General features: G+C 38.6%; 1 long non-coding RNA gene across 1 annotated transcript; it reads right to left on the bottom strand.

Moving 5' to 3' along the window:
• Window positions 1-295: 295 nt before the first annotated feature.
• LOC107835276 (uncharacterized) lies at window positions 296-9,709 on the bottom strand. Its single transcript, XR_001661090.1, has 2 exons — window positions 9,508-9,709; window positions 296-358 (listed from the first exon to the last, which is right to left on the bottom strand). It is a non-coding gene; the product is annotated as an uncharacterized LOC107835276 (long non-coding RNA).
• Window positions 9,710-10,124: the final 415 nt, after the last annotated feature.

The raw sequence follows: 10,124 nt of genomic DNA on the forward strand, positions 1-10,124 counted from the left end.
TATTATTATTATTATTATTACTTTAACTGAGTCCACACTTGATAGAGGACTGCACAATATGCAGTGCGAGTATTGGGCCAAAGATCTGCATCTCTAATGTTTACACGGTCTACTGAGAAACATTAGTTATTATATCAGCTTAAGATAAAAAGGTAATCATGTATCCTTAAACATCTTAAGAAAACAGAAAAAGGATTAAATTGGAAAAAAAAGAAAGAAAAAAAAAATCAACCTCTTTTTGTAGTCCTGTCAGTTGAGCACTTAAGCTCTCGATCCTCAGGGCAGATTCTCTGAGCTCCTCTCGGGCCATGATAGCTGATGCTCCATTCATCTCTGACAGATGATGCAAGTCTTCAAGCTGAAGAAAGAAATACAATTTGAGAGTCGAAACAATCAAATGTCAACCTCTCAACCTGAAAGAGGAACTAAGACATTCTAGCAACTTCCTGATAAGCAGGAAGTTTGTGCCATTTGGTTTGTTGTTCTAAAGAAACTTTCGGTTTTACTTCAGATTATTATGAATCTGTATAGAAATGCATGAGGTTAGGAGTAATTAAACTGTTTTTTCTGTATACTTTAAAACGCCCACCAAAAGTAAGTATTAGCAAATAGTTTTTATCTACAGTGTTCATCTCTGAAGCAGTTAAGACTTTACTACTAAGAACAATTCCTTATTCTGTCATCAAATCTTAAAGTGACCTTATCAGCTCTAATCATGAAAATAAAATGAACAATGCTCTGCTGATAATTTCAGGGTAGTGTTGTGTAAATGATCTTTTTCATCATGGTTCCCCCCAGAAAACTTGCTAACTTGCGGTTTGGCACACTAGGGTGGCCCACCAGCAGCCAACCTAAAAAATGCTAAGGATACCTGAGAGAAAGCTGAAGTCATAAAAAGTAGAAAAAAAGCTAACGCCAGAAAGAGCAGAATAGAGCACAAATAGCACAAGACAAGCACTCGTTTTGACAAATGGCACAAGACAAGCACTGTTTTTCCTGATGTCTGCTCTTGTCATCTGGCTGGCCCTGTAATGCTTGTTCATGTGTTACAAGTCGACTATGTTCATGTTACAGGTCAACTATGCAGCTGTGCGCTCAGATTTGCCAGATTGAAGCGGAGCAGCGACGTCCTCCCAGTGTCAGAATCACACTGAGACAGAAACTGGATTAGGTTTTCTATCACTTTAACATGACTGCTATGACTGATGGATATTCACATATAAAATAAATCAATAGTGTGACATCCCCTCCACCTTACCTGGAGGGATCAATCCCTTATGCTAATTGTTCTTTGTCCAGAGACACACCAGAAGTGGTGCATCCAGGTCATACAGAAGCCTATCAGCCCGTATCAAAGGACCCTGTACCCCATGCTCTCAGAGAACCCCCACAGGGCTCCTCAAGGGACACGGTCGAACGCCTTCTCCAAGTCTACATGTACACCAGTTGGGCGAACTGCCACACACCCTCCAGGACCTTGCTGAGGGTGTAGAGCTGGTCCAGTGTTCCACGACCAGGACAAAAACTACACTGCTCTTCCTGAATCCGAGGTTCAATGGTAAATGGACTGAACTTATATAGCTATATATTATCTACACAGAAATTAAGATAATCTGAGACAGTGAGTCATCCCCTCTAGATCATCATGAGCTCCCAGCTGCACATCCCAATTTGTGATGTTGAAACAATCTCTCAGGGCCTCCTCTGCTTCAGGAGTCCATCTTCTGATGGAGCTAGAGGAGACACCCTGCCTTTGGACCAGGGGGGAGTACTGGGGCTGTATGTACACCAGGTTGCGGTCTGACTTGCCTAATGGGGGAAGGGCAACAGCATTATATCCATCTTTTACATTGGTGTACAGTATATCAATTATCCTGTTTTTCCTGGTCGGTCCTGACAATCTGGTGAAAAGCAGTCAGAGTGGAATCCAGGGTGACATGATTAAAATCTCCAGATATTATTATGAGTGCTTCAGGATGTTGCAACTGAAGTTGTGCTGTGACACTTTGTATCTTTTGACAGACAGCAGCTGGTTCTGCTTTCTGTGGGATGTAAACAAAGATGGAGATCACGTGACTGAATTCCCGGGGAAAGTAGTAAGGACTGACAGACTGACACAGGCTGACAGCCAACAGCTCCAGATCAGGGCAACACAGCTCTGCCTTGACTGTGACATGGCCACGGTTACACCAACGGTTGTTAACGTAGATGATCAAACTGCCACCTCTGCTTTTTCCACATGCCTTCGGATCTCCATCAGCTCTGACCATTGTAAATCTGCGCAGAGTAACGGTAGCGTCCGGTATGCTGTCAGTTAGCCATGTCTCTGTCAGGATGAACAGACTGCACTCACGATAAGTCTGCTGATTCTCCAACGCGAACATCTCATCCATCTTATTGTGTAGTGAGTTGACATTCCCCATGATCACGGAGGGAAGCGATGGTCTAAAACACCTCCGGTTCTCGGCGAGCCTAGCCTTAAGCTTAGCTCCAGCCTTGCAGCCTCAATACCTCCTCCTTAGCTCCGCTGGGATAGCTTTCTTCCATCCATTCGGGCTCTTCAAGATGGCCAGCAACTCTTCTCTTGAATAAACAAGAGAGCTGACTCTTGTGTGCAGACCCGCTGTTTCCATATATAGTTTAAACGAAGGTAAATAAGTTAAATAAGACAAATAAAGTTAATAGTGCTGAGGAGCGACTAGAGTTGCTGCTGTTACATACAGCGCATCATTCAAATCTATTGAATTTATTGCCAGATCATTTTTTTATTTTGTCAGATCACATATAGTAGCATTATACCTAAAGCAAAAACTTAACAGTCAATCCAGGCGATTGGCAGAGATCAGCCTCATTGGTGATCGGTATTGGAATCGGCAGCAGAAAGCCTGATCGGAGCATCCCTTATAAATATAACTACATTCTGGCACTTAAAAAAAACTTGCAACTTTTTGGATTTAGGCAATATAAACTTTATATTTAATTCAAAGGAAAAATAAATTTCACATCGCTAGGTAATATGTAGTTCCGGTGTTTCACACCATCTGTGCAAATCAACATCTCTGACAGAAAGCTGACCACAGCACCGTCTCTCTCTTTAGTGCTGCCTGTTCTCCAGAGAGACGAGCTGCTAGCAGTGCTGCCAAATCACGATCATTTCACGCCAAACCTTTCTGCATGTGTTCCTGGCTCTGCTTATGATTAAACTCATAATTTCTCCTCTGTACTGAGCAGCTCTCTGATAGCAGACAGCATGTCTGCAGTCCACAACTATTTTTTATTTATTAATTTTTTTAATAAACTTTATTTACAAATAAAGAATATACAATTGCCAACAGTAGTAGTATGCTCGAGGTGCTGAGGTAACAATCCACAGGATTCCATGAGAAAAAAGAAAAAAAATAACAGTTTACAAATCAAATTCATCACGTAAGGCTAAAAGTTTCATCGCTTTAGAGTTGGTGCACACTTTTAAAGAGTCCAAAAAACATCACACAAAAAACTATAAAAACAGTGAGGTTGGGTTTGTTTTTAGCAAATCTGCATGCATGTATGTGGAACTTGGCCAACAGAATAAAAATGTTTATAATGTATTCTTTCCTAAACATTCTATTATTGGAAATACCAAAGAAAACATATTTAACAGTCAAAGGAAAAAATATATCACATTTCCGATTAAAGAAAATATTGAAATTACACCAAAATGTTTTACTGAAAGCACATTCCCAAAAAATGTGGGTTAATGTTTCTTGTTCGATGTAACAAAAGGAACAAAGAGGATCAATATTTGGAATATATTTAGTCAGTACTAAATTTACAGGGTAACACCTGTGTAAAATTTTAAGAGACACCTCCCGTACTTTGAGATTAAAAAAAAAAAAAAAAAAACTTTCTTGGCAATAACCATGTTTGTTCCCAATCAATATCTGAATAAAGATTGTTCCAAAAAAAGATTGAAGCAGGTTTGCTAATAGTATTCCTTTGGATTATTTCTCTAATATGTTTGTTTCTGGTTTTAATACTAAGGAACGATTCTGAATTACCAATAAATAACTCTGGAAATCTGGAATATTGGACATGGGCTCTACCTGAGGTTGATATGAGAAATTTCAAACCTGCTGGAATAGCATCAAAAACAGCAAATTCTTTAAGGGCCACAGGGAAGTTATATTTACAAAGAAATTCACCATAATGAAACAGTTGACCATCCTCATTAAACAATTGTTTTACAAATAAAATATCACTGTCCACCCAGTTCTTAAAAAAATAAGGATTTATGCTTGAAGCAAATATTTTGGTCATTCCAAATAAAACAGTTATGAGGGGAAAAGTTATGTTTATAAACCAATGTCCAGGATAAAAGAAGTTGTTTATGGAAGCTAGATAAATTAACAGGAAGTTTTTCTATTTTGTAGTTACATCTTAATAAAAAGTCTAGGCCACCCAAGGATTTAAAAACTTGTGTAGGAATCCAATGTCACATTGAATTAGGATTTTTCAGATATCTTTTGATCCACCTAACTTTTAATTTAGAATGTAGGGTATTAAAGTCCAGAACATTGAAACCACCTGAACTTAGTCTATTGATCATAACATTCTTCCTAAAAAGATGAGGCTTTTTCCCCCAAATGAAATCAAAGAGTATTTGATCAATTTTGGTGCAAAGGCTGTTCGGGACATCAAGGGCTGAACTGGCATAGACAAGACGAGAAAGACCTTCAGTTTTGGCCAGCAGGACTCGACCAGTGATAGTCAGGTCTCTCTGTAACCATAGATTAAATCTTTGTTGACAGAAGGGTATAATTGGATCAAAGTTTTTGTTAATTCTTGTTGTTTGCTCTTTAAGTATAGTTACCCAAAGATATTTAACTTCAGACTTCACAGGAATTCCTGACGAAAATAATTCATTACAACTACTGATTGGAAAAAGTTCACATTTAAATAAGTTAAGTTTAAGACCAGATGCTACTGAAAATGTATTTAAAAGTTTAAGTGCAAGATCAATTTGAAACTTATCTTGTAAGAACAGAGTTGTATCATCAGCTAGTTGACTTGAGTATAGTTTTTCCTGCAATTGAGATGCCTTTAAGATCATTATTTTTAATAAAAGTAGCTAAGATTTTCATAGGGAGAAGAAACAAAAAGGGTGATACAGGGCATCCCTGACGAATCCCAGGTTCCATTTTAAATCTTCTGGTAGTTCCATAAGCATTTCCATAAGCATAAAGAGTGCAAATTGATTTTTGAAAGTTCTCTCCAAAACCAAATAAGCTGAGGGCTTTGAAGATGAACTCATGTTCTATCAAGTCAAATGCCTTTTGAAAATCTAAAAATAAAATAAAGCTCTTAGCTGAAACCATTTCGGGATAGTCTAAGATATCAAGAACCAATCTTATGTTATCTATGATATTCCTTCCAGCCATAAAGCCGTTCTGAGATTCCTCTACAATATCACTAAGAAATAATTATGTTCCTCAGGAGAATGTCTAGACTCATCCAATGATTTGTAAAAAGTTTCACATATATTTGCAATCATTTTGGGGTCATCAGTAATTGTGCCACTAGAATTAAGTTTAGAAATACCATTTTTTGTTTGTCTTTGCTTTTCAAGTTTGAAGAAGTACCTAGAATTTTGTTCCCCCTCTTCTAACCATTTGGTCCGTGAACATATAAAAGCTTCTTTTGCTTTTTTAATATAAATTTGATCAAGTTTAAGCTGAAGGGTTTGTAACTTGGCTCTCTGTTGCTCAGATAGATTTTCAGGAAGAGTAGAGGATAATGAAACCAACTCAGAACAGGCAGTTTTCCTCCTTTATGCCATTTTTAATTCTACTTGCTCCAGCTTTACTTAACATCTTTAACTCATATTTTAAAAGTTCCCAGTAACGTCCATAATTATTTTCAGATTGTGCTAGTTTCATAGGTACTCTGCAATTTTGTTTTCAATTGTTAAATAGACAAATTTGTCGTTAAGAAGGGACCAACATGTAGTAGTTCTATCAGGGAAAATACAAACCTGTAACAAAATGCCGTTATGATCACTAAGGTGTGCTTGAATAATCTCAGCTTTGCAATTTGAATGTTGTGGAGTCAGATACAAGCCAATCGATTCTTGACTGTTGTTAACCAGCTTTGTTTTTCCATGTAAAGTTTATTGTGTTTGGATTATTTACCCTCCAAATATGTATTAAACTTCGCTGAATCATAAAGTCAACAATCTGAGAATTTATTCTTCACCTGCTAGGCCATTGGTAGGCCTGTCGCGATAAACGATACATCAGTTAATCGCACGATAAATTAAACCTATTGACCTCATTTTAATTATCGGCTTTATCGTCTCTTCCTGCCTTTTTTTGCTTTCTGTTGACACTGAATGAAAAAGGCTCAGCTCCGGTGCCCTCTACTGACCCTCCCTTCCTCATTTCCTTGGTGTAATGTCCAGCGCACATTACACGAGTTGTCGGCCGATTGTCAGCCCATTTTCAAAACCTGAGAGATCACACATTAGCCGACAGAAATCCTAGGTATAATGGTTTGATCAGGTTCGTCGTGCCTTGTGGTGTCCAGTCACCTGGGCACAAAATAATGGCTACAAGTCCAGTTAACTAATTTTAAAACCAGGCATTAATCAATGCATTACTAGAATCTACCTGTGATGCATGTGGCTAGAGTCAGCGTAAAGTCCTGACTGAATGAAAATCATTATAACCTATTTATGTCACGTTAATGGAGAACAGCTGAAAACCTACCGGGTTTATCAACTGTGGTAGCAATTTGGCTCTAACTTCTCCCCTTGTCATTTCTATATTCTTTGCACGAAATGTTGAATAAATATTAATGTTGTTTCCACATATCATCTCCAATGTCCGCTGGACTTCGGGTTGCGTGTGTCAGCTGTTTGGGATTCCCCTCCGTAATTTCCCCTCAGAAAGCACGGATCAGAATCCGCGCTTTCTGATTGGCTACCTGTCACATTCAGCGTTAAACTCCCAGTCGGGGAAAACCCCTGGTTTAGATCGGAGCGGTCACGACGATCTACTGTAACACACCATACACTGCAGGTTGATCGGTTACGAAATCACCAGCGAGAATCTTAGATCGTTGGCCGATCTAAGATTGTCATAAGGGGGAAAAATCATGTAGTATGAACTACTGCATTAGGTAGTCGGATGTGCCCGTCTTCTCTATTTAAATCTAGTGATTACTGAAGGGCAATATAGTATACAGACTTTATAATCTGCACTCTTTTGGTTGAATCCAGTATTTATTTCCACTTTGGCTTTATGTTGTTTAGTTTTTATTTAAGTAAGTTTTTTGTTATTGGAGACAGAGAATCAATTTTATTTTTGTTTGTTTTGTTTATTTAGTTTATCAGTTCCAGTATTATGTGTTCTTTTGAAAATAAAGTGCATCTATCTATGGCAGGAAATCGCATGCATTATTAGTCAATATTATCGTTTATCGCAATAATGTTTTAGACAATTAATCGCTCAGCAAAATTTGTTATCGTGACAGGCCTAGCCATTGGTCAACCTCATCATTTACAGTAATGTTGAAATCCCCTCCTAAAATTATCTTAATATCATTAAATTTTTTTAACAAGAGCATCAATACAAAAGTTCAAGTTCAAAGTTTCAAACATCCTGATATTTCCCTTAGCATTGTTATAACCATAAATGTTACCAATAAGAAAGAAAGAATTATCATATGTGATAAGTGTGAGAATATAGTGTCCAGCTGGGTCGTCTTCGGTGAAGATGATGCTGCTATTAAATTTGTGTTTCAAAGTTAATGTACCTGCTGCACGGTGAGTTCCATGGGCCATCTACAACTCTTCTCCCCACTGAGCTTTCCAAAGTTTATAGTCACTGTCAATGGAATGAGTCTCTTGAAGCAAACAAAAATCAGCACCACAATTTTTTGCAAACAAAAATAAAGTTTTTCTTTCAGTGATATTCCTCAGTCCTCGAGCATAAACTGAGAAGAACTTTAACATAGTAAAAAACAAACAAGTGAGTTTTAGTCGAACTTAACTGAGAACATAGAACTTTCCCTCCATATTAATTTGAATGGGATCCAACGAAACAGTTATTCAATTTCCTTGCCGTCCACAAAAGCTCGTCGTCTTACAAAGTATGCAATCTTCTTATCCTTGCGGGCTTGTTGGATTGTTGGGCACAGACAGCTCCGTTTCTCATGGTCTTCCACAGAAAGATCTTCTTTGAACAGGAGATTTCTTTGCTTCAAGTAGCCTGAATTCTTTGCCATTTTCCAGATCAAGTTGCAGAAATGCTGCATAGAAAATTGGATGATGTCGTCTCGGGGCTGTGGTTTGGTTGGATGTTTTCTTCCAAGCCGATAGACTGAATCAATCACCTCCAGAAGCTTCTCTTTGTAACTTGGGATTATATTCTGACATACCTCCACCACCTTGAGCCTTACATTTTCCATCCCTTCTTCGGGCATGCCGCAGAGCCGCAGATTCCACCGCTTCTTATCGTGTGCTAGCTCCAGCACTTTGTTTTCCAATGCCTGAATCTTTTCTTCAGCTTTGCTGACTCGGTTGACCATGCTGTGCAGTGTGCTTTTAATATCTTGAATGTCAGTGGAGAGAAAATTATAGAAGACTTCATGTCATCGATAGATTTCCTAATAGATGTTCCTTGCTCCTTGATAGCTAGCTTTAGCACTGCTATCATGTTCTCTGCTGTGGCTTGCTCCATTTTACCTTTCTTGGTAGAGACGGTGACTTCGTATGAGTAAGTACTAGATGAGTTTTGCGATTTGTTGTAAAGGTTGAAGACCTTACAAATATGTCTGTTCTGACAAGAGGAGAATAAAGTTGGAGGAAAGTTCCAAACAACATCTAAAGGCTAGCCGCCATCATGGCTCCTCGAGGGCCTACATTCAAAGTCCACTACTAAACTATAACGTTGTTTAGCAGTTTCCTGTGAGGTCATCAGGAGCCAATTTACCAATGCATTCAGTGTTAATCAAATTGTTTGAACATAGTACTCAAATCGGTCCGGCTAGTACTACCCCTGAAATAGGTATGAAAACCTGAGAAGAGGCAGGCAGAGCTGTGCCGGATCTGCTAATGGCAAATTAATCTGGCCGAGTCGGACCAAGACCGTACCAGTTAGAGGCGGACTAGTGCAGTGTTTCACTGCAGGGTAATGTTTCTTAAAGCACACTGCCCTCCATGTTTTAGATGTTTCCCTGTTTGATTCCTGCCTGATTTACCTGATTGCAGTTCAGCAAACACCTGTCAATTGAAATCACCTGGGCTGGGAAACACTGCTCTAGTGGAAAAGTGCCTTATGTAGAGCAATTCTACCTCCAAGTAACATTAAATAATTGCATCCAATAATGTTGTGACAATGTCAGTTTTTTGAGTTTGTAAGCATCAACAGCATGTCTGTCTTTTGTTTAACATGTTTTTGAGGGATTGACATGTTAACTTGCCCTGATAAAATGTATGTGTGTATGTGTATGTCTGCGTTTTCATACTTTAGCCTTGTAGGTGCTCTCCATGTTGTCCTTGTAGATCTGGATCTGCTCTTCATTTTGTGCCCTCATGTCAGCCAGGGCCTGAGTCAGTTTAAATTCATATTCTTCCTTCCGACCAGAGTCTACCTCCACCAGTCGGGTTTCATACCTGTGTCGAGCCTCCTTCACTTCCTAAAACACAGTGCAGTAGTGACTTAGTGTTAGAAGAGTTGTGATCTAGAGATTTTGTTACAACACTGCAATGGTGCAAGATGTCAGTAGAGGTGAACCTGCCCTTCAGAGCACCCTCCATATTGTCCAGTTTGAGGTGGCATGCAATTTGTGCCAAGGCAACACTCAGAGGGGCATGACCTCTGAATAGGGCTGTTGTAAACTAATATTTTAGTAATCGAGTAATCTATCGATTATTCTTACGATTAATCGAGTAATCGGATAAAAAACGAAAGTACAACATTGTTAAATCTAACAGCAGTAGTACTATCGCATATCATCAGTCCAATTTTTCACATTTGAGCTTCCCCAACAATAACTTTTCTGTAGTTTAGAAAACTAACCTGAACAATAATAGCTCACTTTCCAAGTTAACCTGAAGAAAAGTTGGTAACACTTTATTTGAA

Source organism: Poecilia formosa, unplaced genomic scaffold (assembly GCF_000485575.1).
Source record: "Poecilia formosa unplaced genomic scaffold, Poecilia_formosa-5.1.2 Scaffold1408, whole genome shotgun sequence".
NCBI classification, from domain to species: Eukaryota; Metazoa; Chordata; class Actinopteri; order Cyprinodontiformes; family Poeciliidae; genus Poecilia; species Poecilia formosa.